Consider the following 13,335-nt stretch of genomic DNA (forward strand, 5'->3'; position numbering starts at 1 on the left):
AGAGCTTATGATCTCCATTATTTCTTGTTCTCATTACTTTTTATTGTGAACATTATAGACATGATGAATGGTTGAAAACAGACTGAATACCTGTGTAACTTCAGATTCAGGTTCAACGCCTGTTCATGAGTCCCACCCGAGTGCTGTGTGTCTGTGTATTCGCTCTTGCCCCCCTTTCATGTTAACAGAAGTGGAGTTTGCTTTCTGGGAGGCGAGAGTGCCCATTCTTAGTCATGGGATTGTTGGAGTTGGCAACCTTACTTCTGCCACACCCTTTTGTAGGAGCTGCCAGAAGATGCTTTTTCTGTCACTGGATGGAGGAGGTGATGCTCAAATTGCTATATATATATATATATATATATATATATATATATATGTGTGTGTGTGTGTGTGTGTGTGTGTTTTCACCCACAAAGAGAGAAGTTGGAGCTGCCAAGAGCCACCACAGGAAGCCTGAGGGGTAATAGTAACAAGGGAGAAATCAGATGGAAGAGACAGATGGGAACCAGGGGTCCATGGTATTGTTGGACTCTTTGCAGTGAATCATCTTTAATTTTACACTTTTCATTTAGGTGAAAAATATTTTACTTAAAAAAATGCTCAAGAGTATAAATAAAAGCCCAGTGGAGAGGACCCTGGTCAGTTCCGTGGTGTCTCAGGTGTTCTATATGGTAGTTGGTGGTCCATGAATGACGGCAGGTTGCTGATATATTGATGACGTGTGTTTCTCCTGTAACATCACTAATAACCTGATAACAATCCCAGGAGTACATCCTTATCGAAGCCTTTGTTTTCTGGTATTTGTCAAGATTCTTGAGGTTGGATTCTGAAAAGCAGTATGAAGCTTCCTCAAAAAACTGTGAATGGAATGACTGAATGACTCTGAATGACTCAAGTAGCCCTCTCCTCAGTTTTAACCAAAAGATCTAAAATCAGCATAATAGTGATGCAGCCGCACCGGTATTTATAGCAGCACAGTTCCCAATGGCCAAGCTATGGAAGTGTTCATCAACTGATGAATGGACAAAGAAAATGTGGTGTTTAAATGGAATGGATGGAACTGGAGACCATCATGCTAAGTGAAATAATAGGTCAGACCCAGAAAGTTATCGGCCCAGTGTTTTCATTTCTACGTAGAAAGAGAAGAAGGAGGGGGTGGAGAGGAGGAGAAGGGGAGAGGAGGAGGGGGAGGAGGGGGAAGGAGGAGGAGGAAGGAGGAGGGAAAGGAGAGAGAAGGAGGAGGGGAAGGAGGGGAGGAGGGGGAGGGGTGAGGGGGGCAGGGGAGGAGGGAGGAGTAGGGGGAAGGAGGAGGGGAAGGAGAAGGAAGGAGGAGGGGAAGGAGGGGAGGAGGTGGAGGGGGGAGGAGGGGGAAGGAGGAGGGGGAAGGAGGAGGGGGAAGGAGGAGAGGGAAGGAGGACGGGAGGAGGGGGAAGGAGGAAGGGGAGGAAGGGGAAGGAGGAGGGGGAGGAAGGGGAAGGAGGAGGGGGAGGAGAGGGAAGGAGGAGGGGGAGGAGGGGAGGAAAGAGAGGAGGGGGAAGGAGGAGGGGGAGGAGGGGGAGGGAGGGGAAGGAGGAAGGGGAGGAGGGGGAGGGAGGAGGGGAGGAGAAAGAAAGAAAGAGAGGGAAAACAAGGTTAAGGGGAGAACTCCGGGAAACAGAAGAGAGTTGGAGTAGAGGAAGGAGACTGAGTGAAAGGGAGGAGGGATGGGAAAGGGGAAGGAGGATGGAATGAAACTGATGGGCGGAACCCCACTTTCTGGGTTCATCCAGCACAGCAGGAAGAAGGACTGCTGTCAACCCGAGTCCACACTTGACCATCGTGAATCTGCTTGGCCCCTCCAATCCTTAAGAATCAACTGCTGTTGCAGGAAAATTCGGGAATGATTTTGCCCAGGGCGTTAAGGCAGCAGAGTGGATGGACGCATGCCTGAGCACTCATGACAGAGGTGCTCATGGTGATGGCCGTGAGTTCCAGAAGACAGGGTCCTCAGCAGCTGAATATGACAGGGCCCCAAGTACCCCTCTGTCCTCCCACTACCCTTTCATCCCGCCGGCAAAAAATAACCAGCAACCCAAAGGATGGGCCTCGAATAAAAGCCCAGCTAGTTAGGGCAGAGGCTAAGCTCTGTGGGAGACTCCCCAGGACTACTGGGCACAGGTATCACACTAAGGAGCAGGCGGGGAGCCATTAAGGAGCACATGGGCCCCCTTGAGGATCTATATCACACATTGACGTCTGTGTTTACCTCTCAAAGATAGTGTAAGGCCGGAAGTCCTAAGTAAGACAGGAGAGAGCTGATCAAAGACTATAGATTTTCAGAAGAAGGATCCATCTTCTACAGCTGGGGACATTAGGGAAATCAGGGATGATCCCAGAGGTAATGTTGGCATGATGACTAAGTCCGTGGCATTACAGGCACCCAAAAGAGCGGGATTTAAATGTGAGCCTCATCTGTGACAGCCCATTCTGGCAGGTAGAAGTACTTCTGTCTGTCTGTGTCCGTGTATGACTCCAGAGAATGAGTCTGCTTGAACTCTGCACCCCTTCGGGCTCTTGGCTATGTAACACCGGGCAAGTCACTTACACGCCAGAGTCATCTCATGATCTCCAGAATGGAAATAAGATGGTATCAGTCACAGAGGGACCTGGCCTGGAGATGGGGCACGTGTGAGCCTTCAGCACAAGGCTGGCTCAATGAAAGGCAGATGTCGTGGTTTTGATGTTAATTGTTTTTAGAGCTTTATTTGAAAAAAAGAAAGAATTCCACCTGGAAAAGAAATGTGACCTCTTTGATAACATTTGTGAATGTGCCAGCACTGTGAGGTGGTAGGACCGTGTCTGTGGGAATGGGGGAGGAAGGGGGTCCTCTATTTTCATGGAGCCCAGTCATCACAGACTGGGTGGCAGCAGGACTGTGTCATTCCCCACTTGTGTGCCCAGAGCTTTGTGTTTCCCATTGAAGAGGACAAAGAGACACCAAAGAAAAATAGACACGCATTCCAGAAAAAAAGAGCATTGGATCTGTTTTGTATTAGTGGAAATGAAATGGGTGGAAAACATTTGGTTGTTTGATCATAAGAACTATTAAAAAAAGCTCCAGGTTTGTACATTCTTCAGAATATTTATTCCTTGTAATAATGCCAGGAAGTCACGTGATCTAGGGAAAAACTGGAACTTGGAAGTTTTGACCCGAGCCTTGAATCCTCCAGGCTCTGTTATGTGGGATCAGGAGACTCACCCCAAGTCTCTGTCTAGAGTTGACTCAGATGAAATTTAGGGTGAAGCTCAGTCCTCCTGGCAGGATTTTGTAAGAGGTGGGGAACTCAAGTGATATAAGGAAATATAAATTGGTGGGACAGCTGTTGGCATGGTGGGTCAGGGCAAGGACTATTGGATGCTGGGGGAGGGACAAGTGTGTGGTCAAGTAAAGGTAACACAGGATCTCAAGGAACAGCTCCATGGGTCTTGTCTCATCAGGCGGGTGCCAAGCTAGAGTTCTAGCCTTGTTTTTTGGAGAATGACTTGCATGCTGTGGGGATTTTTCAATATGCTTTTTCTTTTCTCATTCTGATGGAAATCTAACCAAAAAATACAAACAAGTTCTGGATCCCCTGGCTTTCCTCAAAACCAAATGGTGCCATATAGTGTCAGGGCCACATCTGCATTGATGTTGATGGCCTTGGAGACAGGAAGGGTTTGTCACAGGCCAAGAGTGAAGGGAATCCTGACACATCAAGGAAGAATTCCTGCCAAGAGAGATGGTGGCATAATACCACAGGGTGCTGTGTTAACAATTCAAGTCAATTTGCAAGTGGTGATTTAGGGTCAGCAAACATCATCTCTCCTTTTGCTAAGGATAGTGGTTGAAACTTTTAGTCGAGTTTGCATTTAGTTTCTAATTTTTAAGTCACATGAAGTTGAAAAAAAATGTCTAGCTTTGGAGTGCTATGCATTTTGTTGATATTATCATAAAATAAATCTCATTATAGAAGTTCTTCAAATATCGCTTGGGGATTGCTATGATTTTATGTTTCTTTTAATGATCTAACTGTGTTTGAGAAACAGTGAGGTTAAATGTAAAAGCTTGCACTTCAAATAAGCCCATAGAAAGAGGGTTGATGGCAAAAATCACCGGGGAGATGCAAAATAAAGGAACAGCATCACTCTGGATCCATTAGAATTGTTGAAATTAAAAAAAAAAAAAAGCTTGACCCTTAACAAGTACTGGAGGCTGTGTGGCCTGGAATTCTCATATGATGCTGGTGGGGGATATCAGTACAGCCCCTTTGGAAAACGGTCTGGCAGTTCAGTTAAATATAGTTACCATATGACCCAGTCATTCCACTCCTAGGTATTTACCCAAGTGAAATGAAAACATATGTCTTACACTAAGAAATTACACAAATGCTCACAGCTGCTTTATATCTTAGGGTGAGTGCCAAACCGGAAACAATCCTAGGGTGCACCATCCCGTAGATGATGGCTACACAAATCGTGGTATATCCTTCAAATGGGAATATTACTCAGAAATAAGAAGGAATGGATCACTGATAAACCCGACATCGTGATGGATCTCAAATCAATACACTGAGTGAAAGCAAGGAAGAAAAAAATGTACACAGTGCATGATTTCATTTACATGAAACTCTAGAAACCACTGACTGAGGTATGGCAGAAAGGCCAAAGGTCGCCTGGGGATGAGGCAGAGATAAGGAGAGACGGCAAAGGGGTATAAGAAGACTTTTGGAGGAGGAGGGATAGAATCATTTTCTGGATTGTGGCGATGACGTCATGGCTGTATGACCATTTCAAACCTCATCCAATCACACTCTTTAACTACATACCCTTTACCATGTCAGCTAAACTTCAACAAAGCTGATAACACACATGTGCTCGGCACATACAGACTTCAGCAAACCTTGCCATCAGGCAGACTTGGTTTGGAACCTCAGTTTGTCTCTAGTAGTGCTGGCCTGGACAATCGCGTAGTATTTTGAGGGTCATGTATGAAAGAGATCTGACTGTCTCTTCTCCAGAGGGTTGCCACAAAGTCAAGTGAAATACACAAATCTTCTAGCAAAGTCCTTGGTAAATACCCAAGAAGTGGCAGTTGTGGAGTGGGGTGTTCACCTGACAGACTGAGAGCAATCTGGGCCCTATGTGTGTCAACATCAGATCTTTTGTTTCTAGGGACCATAGCACATGTCGGGCACTTAATGAGCCGTGAATACTCACATAAAAATGTTGAGCCATTTCACCTGAGAACCTTGATTGTGCAAGAAACTGCCAACAACAAACACCCAACACACAGGCTGTGTTCTCCATTAGTAAAATCAGAATCTCTGGGGTAAGGAGCAAGCATAGGTATTTTATTTATTGGTGCATTATAATTACAGGTAATAGTGGAATTCATTGTTACATAATTGTGCATGCGCGAAATATAACAATACAGTTTGGCCTCCTCCCTCCTTCAGGCCTTTTAAAGCTCCCAAATGATTCAAATGCACAGGGTCAGCTCAGAACCAGGGCTCTCTTTCTGCAACACTGAAAGTTTGGCCCCTCGACAAGAAGCATCAAAAGGGGGAGCTTCCAGTATGCGGCTTCTCAGGCTCAACCCCACATCTGCAGATCAGAATGTGCTTTTGAGGCAAGAACCTTTGGTGATCTGTGCACACATGAAAGATTGACAAGTGCCAGATAGGATTATCTTCAAGGATCTTCCCTCTATTGAATACTAGGTCAAATTTCTGAATGTGGTATGATAAGAAAATTAATACCCAGAATATAAAAAAAAACTCAAAAAAATTAACACCAAAATCAAAAACAAACCAAAACAAAAACTCAATTAGTGAATGGGCAAAAGAACTCAAGAAACACTTCTCAAAAGAAGAAATACAAATGACCAACAAATATATACATTAAAAAAATGTTCAATCTCCCTAGCAATCAGGGGAATGTCAGCCAAAACTACACTGAGATTTCATCTCTAGTGTAGACAGAATGGACAGAGCTGCAGGGGAGATGGAGGTACCAATCACAAATGTACCAACATGATGTCTTGGCTCAAATTAAGTGATAGCATCTTTTATGTGTGGCACGAGGCTCCGAGTGTAGCAGCACTTAAGAAATGGTAACCTATCACTAGGACAAAACTGTTGTTATTGCTTTCTATCAAGTAAGAGCCCCTGGAGGAAATAGCTGTCTCATCGGTTATCATTACTTTTTTTTTGAACTACCTTTTCATAATTGATCTTCTCCATTCTTTTCTTTATTTATCTACCTTGATTTTTTTAGTTGTAGATGGACACAGTATCTTTATTTATTTGTTTCATGTGGTGCTGAGGATCGAACCCAGTGCCTCACATGGGTGAGGCAGGTGCTCTACCACTGAGCTAGAGCCCCAGCCCTCTACCTTGATCTTTAATATCACTTTATTTTAAGATATATTTTAATTAAACCAGAAATATATATTCTTGTGGAAAGTGAGAAATACATAGGACCAAGAATAAGAAAAACAGTAGGTTAACTGGCAATATGTTGCCATGATAAATAATCCTGATATGACCATCTTTGCCTGTAAATCTTTGTGCCTATATTTTATTATGTCATTGTGACATGTCTCTGAAGCAGAGTCAATAATCATTTGTTATCAGCTTCAGTTGTACTAGGTTCAGGGGTTAAACCCCAGGTGGAAACTTACGTCTCTCTTTGGAGAAAAGGGCTTGATAAATTTGCATTTCCTGATTTTACATCTAGATTCTCCTGAGACTGGGTCTGCTCTGGGGTTTGTCAGAGGTAACATTTGAAAATGGCATTTAGGCAACTCACCTAAAAAGAATGCCTGAGGACATTTTTGATTCTGCAGGCTTATCCCCAGGAGTTTCCTGCATAGATACCCCTAGATCCAAGGTCTGGATTGCCAATAGGAATCACCATCTCTCCACCGTGTAGGGCAGTTCATTCATGCTGATGGAACTGAAGCTGCATCTTCTGGTTCCCCTTACAGAGACTGAATTCTGGAAAACTGCATCATTTTACTATCAGTGAAGACACACTAGTTCAAGCTGATCGTTCCAGTGATTAGAGAGAGAACCCTGGCACAGACAGGAACCAGATCTAAGCCAACCACTATACATTTTCCTCTAACAGCAAAGTGAACATTAGAAAGAAAATCAATACTCTTTTCTAAGAAAAGAGAGGATGTGGAAGAACGTGGAAGGGCTTGAGGTTGGAGAAAGGATACCTCTGCCCATAGAGAACACAGGTGCTGAGGTTCTCCACTGGCTGAAAAATAGATGAACACTTTGGAGACCTGCGTCCATTTGGTTTATAAGGCCCTGAGTCATTGGTGCTTTATTCTGAGAAGGGAGAGATAGTGGCTGCTGGCTTGGAAATTAAGGAATAAAATATTCTCCAACTGGCTCCCAGGGAAAATCCCACAGCAGGATGGTAGCAGGATCTCCAATTTGGGGGTTGAAGTGTACCTCTTGGCTCAAAGCTCAGCTATTTTGTATTTTCCCCCTGCCCCAAGGCCTGTGTCTGTCCAAGAAACCAAAGGAGGTAAATAATCACATAGCAAAATAGAAGTCCTATTGTAGTTTTCTTGTTTATAGCATCTGGTCAGTTAAAATGTTTATCATGTGATTTTTGTAAAATATTGATGTGGAAAACTAAGGCTAAAACTTTTAGTGAGGGAAGCCTAATTTTTTTAATGGGAGGAAGATTTGCACAGATATTTTACACATGAGGGTAACCAAATGGGCAATAAATATTTGAAAGATGCCCAACCTTTTAAATTATCATTTGTAATTATTGATTATTAAATAATGATTAATTTTATGTATCATGGTATTGCAAATTAAAATAACAATGAAATACCACTTCCAATCCAATGTGCTATCCTCCAGGTGAGTGTATGTTTATCCAGTGACATAGTAATTTTACTTTTTTTTTTAAATTTTTTATTGTTGGTTGTTCAAAACATTACATAGTTCTTGATATATCATATTTCACACTTTGATTCAAGTGGGTTATGAACTCCCATTTTTACCCCATATACAGATTGCAGAATCACATCAGTTATACATCCATTGATTTACATATTGCCATACTAGTGTCTGTTGTATTCTGCTGCCTTTCCTATCCTCTACTATCCCCCCTCCCCTCCCCTCCCCTCCCCTCTTCTCTCTCTACCCTCTCCACTGTCATTCATTTCTCCCCCTTGTATTATTTTCCCCTTTCCCCTCACTTCCTCTTGTATGCACTTTTGTATAACCCTGAGGGTCTCCTTCCATTTCCATGCAATTTCCCTTCTCTCTCCCTTTCCCTCCCACCTCTCATCCCTGTTTAATGTTAATCTTCTTCTCATGCTCTTCGTCCCTACTCTGTTCTTGGTTACTCTCCTTATATCAAAGAAGACATCTGGCATTTGTTTTTTAGGGATTGGCTAGCTTCACTTAGCATAATCTGCTCTAATGCCATCCATTTCCCTGCAAATTCTATGATTTTGTCATTTTTTAATGCAGAGTAATACTCCATTGTGTATAAATGCCACATTTTTTTTTATCCATTCGTCTATTGAAGGGCATCTAGGTTGGTTCCATAGTCTTGCTATTGTGAATTGTGCTGCTATGAACATCGATGTAGCAGTGTCCCTGTAGCATGCTCTTTTTAGGTCTTTAGGGAATAGACCGAGAAGGGGAATAGCTGGGTCAAATGGTGGTTCCATTCCCAGCTTTCCAAGAAATCTCCATACTGCTTTCCAAATTGGCTGCACCAATTTGCAGTCCCACCAGCAATGTACAAGTGTACCCTTTTCCCCACATCCTCGCCAGCACTTGTTGTTGTTTGACTTCATAATGGCTGCCAATCTTACAATGTGCTATCCTACAGGTGAGTGTATGTTTATCTAGTGACATAGTAATTTTACACTAATATATATCCCAAAGGAATGTGCACCGAAAGGCGTGTACAAGAATGGTCATAGAAGCAGTATTTTTTAAAAGTCACAAAATTGCAAGCAACCAAAATTTGATTATTTGTAAGAATAGATAAATTGTGTCATATTTATAGAACAGAATATTACACAGCAATATAAAGAAACCGTGCTGGTAACAATGTGGATGAGTCTCAGAGATGTCATGTTGGGCAGAAGGAACAGGTGTAAATAATAGAGTAAATAATGTGTGATTCTGCTGGAAATGTCAAAGACAGGCCAAGTGGATTGATAGTGTCAGAGATTAAGCTATGCCTCCCTGTCCTGCGGGAGTGATGGTTACTGGGAAGGTGGATGAGAGAAGCTTCTAGAATTCGGATCACATTCTGTTTCTGATTCCATAGGAGAGAGCAATTTGTAAAAGTCCATTCAGCCATGTACATACCCATGCAGGGCACTTTATGTCTATGTATGTTACACTTCAATAAAATAGTTCACTTTGTTTTTAATGAAAAGGTCACAAAGCAACAGTCTGGATAAGGAAGCAGGTCACCTCATTTTATCAGGTGAAGAAAAGAACTGTGACGGATTCGAGGACAAGGGTTTTGGTGTTTACGTCTTATTTTGCTTAGTAAAGTATGGGATGAAACTTTGTGGGTAAATGTTTATACTTTGCTAAATTGAATCTTGTTTTTAAGGAGATTGTGTCATGAATCATTTTTGAGAAGGTCCCCGATCTCTAATTCATCTTGTTTCTGAATTACGACTCGTATTCATTAAGCTGGCTTCCAGTGAGGTACACCTGGATGGCTTCAAATGAGTATTTCCTGTTGTCTTGCTTTTATTATTTATATCGTCTGGCTGTATTTTCAAATGGCATCTACATTCACCACTACATTAGTTTTGGAAGGCTGATATAACAAATAGGTACAAACTGAGTTGCTTAAAACAACAGAATTATTTTCTATCACGGTTCTGGAGGTTAGTGTCTGAAATCAAGACATCTTATAAATGCGCCAGAGGAGAATACCTGAACATGCCCACCTCTGGTGGCTTCTGGCCTTCGGTGGCTTGTGGCAGTGTAATACCAATCTCTGTCTCTGGGTTCTTCACTTGACCCTTCTCCCTTTCTCCTTCTGTATCTTTCAGTATCCCCCTCTTCTTCCTTAAAGAAGGGCCATCGTAAATCTGGGATAATCTTTATTTCCTTAACAAATTTTGTCTTCAAGACCCTATTTCTATTATGGCATTTACCGTTAAATGGATGGAGTTGGAGAAAATCATGCTAAGTGAAATACACTAATCCCCCCCAAAACAAAGGTCAAATGTTTCTCCGATAAGTGGATGCTGATCCATAATGGGGGGGGGGAGGCAAGAGAAGAATGGAGAACTTTGGATTTCTCAGAGGGGTGTGTGTGGGGAAAAGATGGTGGAATGAAGCAGACATTATTACCCTATGTACAGGTATGATTACATGAATGGCATGTACAATCAGAGAAATAAAAAGTCATGCTCCATTTGTGTAAAAAATAAAATTAAATTTTAAAAAAGAAGCTTAATTCCAGGGCTACATTATGGAAGAGAGGAAGCCTCTATCCAATCTACTATAATGACTGGTGTTGAGCTAAGCCTAGTCCTGCACTGTATTCTTCTTGACCACATGGATTGGGAACTCCCAATGGCCCTATCTCCTGGAACATTGATGTTCCTCTCCAGCCATTCAACATTAGGCTATGTCTAATAGCCTCTACTATTTAGACATTACTCCAGACCAGGAGATAAAGACCTTGACAACTAATGTCCAGATACAAGCATATGCCAGAATTGTTACCATTTAATCCTCTTGACAATTCTGTTATTTTAAAGATGTTGCAACTGTGGTGTCACAGGGAGTTCAAGTCACTTCTCAAAGTCACACAACCAATGACTGATTGACCTCAGATCTGTCTGTTCCAGAAAGTAGATGCCTGCTCTTAAAACTATATCCCATGGCAACAAGCCTTAATTAGCTGCATGCCCACCATGGACTAGGCCCTGAATTAGACTACAGGAAACAGAATCCCTGCCTTGGAGAAGCTCATGGTGTATACACTTGATTAACCTGAGGGTGTCAATGGCAAACCATTTCGTTCATTCAATAAATCTGAAATGAAAGCCTCACATCCTGAGCATGTTTTTAAGCACCAGTGAGATGCTAGCAAACATAATGTATAAGATCCCTGCTCTCTTGGAGCTCAGAGTCTTTTGGCCAAAACTTAATAATTGTAAGTAAGCAAGGAGGAAATAAGATATGCCCAGATTGCAATAAATGTTCTGAAGGAAATAAACTGGGAAACTGGCAATCGTTTAGGTATGACACTTTCTGTGACTGTTGAGAGCAGAACCACGTGTAGGCACTGGAGGTGGGAATGCCTAGTGGTTAGGTTCTAAGGCTCTGCATAAATGCTGACATTGCCACTCATGACTTGGGTGACGCCGGGCAGGTTACTGTAAAACAGGAATAATAATAGTCCTCAGCTTGGGAAGTGGTTTTACCAACTACCGGTGAATAGATTCAAAGGGTTTTACATTGTGCGTAGTTCTTAGGAAGGGTCCAACAAAAGCTAGGACCCGGGATGAGCAAGGTCACTATTTAAGTGCCACCATAGTTGCAACATCTGCAAAATAACAGGATTGTCCAGAGGATTCAATGATAAAAATTCTGGCACACAGCTGCATTAGAGTAAGGTTAGAGAAGGGGATGGGGGGTGGTTAAATAGCTGCTAAAGCTCCTGTTCACCTGTGAATCCCACTCTGCATTGGACCGTTCCTCTGCCTAGGGGCTTGGCCTCACAGCAAGCTCAAGCTCAAGGAACAGTAGCTGACCAGAGAGGAGCTGGATACGGTGTGTCCTCCTTTCCTGTATCCTGACTGCATTACGCATGACGATGCGCAGCTTTGAAACCAAGCCCTCTTCTCATCCTCTGTTCACCAGTGCTGTTTCCTGCCCCTTCAAAGCCACTCCCTGTCCCCAGTGCCTCCCCTGCCCGACAGCTGGCAAGCACCCATGTCGCCTGTGTGGCCATGGCTGATAGCATCTCATTATGCATCCAGCTGAAGTGTGAATATTGACAGCAGAAGCAGCTCCCCCGATGCACCTCACAATTGCAGGGCCGATTTCCCTCTTTCCCCTACAGTGATATGATAGATTTCGTTCCTGGAGAGCTCTGCAGGCAAGATTTAAGTCTGTTTTCCCCTGCTGTGAGTCTGGAATATAGTCTTCACAGATTGCCCAGGAGGTTCAGTGAATCACTCTCACTTACTCCCCGTTCATTCCTCTGCACGGAGGGTACAACCTGATTTAGTAAATGTCACTCTCCCCTTCCATTCATCACCAGCCTCAGACACACTGCGGGTGGCGGAACCTGCCTGCGGATGTTCCTATCAGCCTGTTAGATCAGCCAAGAGCCTTTTCCCAATATGCCTTTTAATAGGAGACTGTCCTTCAACAGACAGAATCAAGACATCCCAGGGTCACTGAGATGGTGTAATGTGCCTGTGATTTCTGGGACTACTTCTGAAGCATCATCACTGGAGAAAAACTCGGTGTTAAAGCGGATGGCTTTTGACAAGATGCAGAAACCTCTTTTTTTGTTGTTGAAGAGATGGTCCATCTAGATTGGGTAGACAAGATGTTTCCAGAGGTTAAAGATACTGGCTCAAGAGTGATGTGGTTCGAGAGGGACTCTGCCACCTATTGTTTTGAGCAAGTTGCTTAACCTCTCTGATCCTCAAATTGCTCATCTGCAGAAGCACACTTAGTTTGGGGATTGTTAACTGGTGTAGTGTATGTAAAGAAGGTGCCTGGCATCTAGTAAATGCTCAATAAAAGTTCATGCTTTTTAAAAATATTTATCTCTTAGTTTTAGGTGAACCACAGTATCTCCATTTTTTTTTTTTTTTGATGTGGTGCTGAGAATCGAACCCAGTGCCTCACGCATGCTAGGTGAGCACACTACCACTTGAGCCACATCCCCAGCCCAAAGTTCATGCTTCTTAATGCTGTTGCTATTGTGCTGGGTAATGTTTATTCTGTTTTTTTTTTTTTAATCATGAAGCTACTGGTAAGCCCAACTATCTTTGCCTCGATTTCCTGGAGGGATTGAAGGATGGTGTATTGCCATCCTAATTTATTTGGCATTGCTATTGTCTTTTAGAAGGGTTTCATTTTGTTCCACCTGGACAGATTGTAAGGGGAAAATTGGGAGGTTGTAAAGAGCTGTGTTTTGAACAAACTTCCTCCAAAATTCAGGTGTTACCAAGGTGATAAAATTGGAGGGTAGGCCCTTTGAGAGGCGATTAGCCACACAGGTTCCTCAAGCACGAGGATTGAGGCCCTTACAAAAAGGGCTTCCTGCAGC

This window comes from Marmota monax, unplaced genomic scaffold (assembly GCF_021218885.2).
Source record: "Marmota monax isolate L192 unplaced genomic scaffold, Marmota_monax_Labrador192_F-V1.1 WCK01_AAM20220418_F8-fsc00042, whole genome shotgun sequence".
NCBI classification, from domain to species: domain Eukaryota; kingdom Metazoa; phylum Chordata; class Mammalia; order Rodentia; family Sciuridae; genus Marmota; species Marmota monax.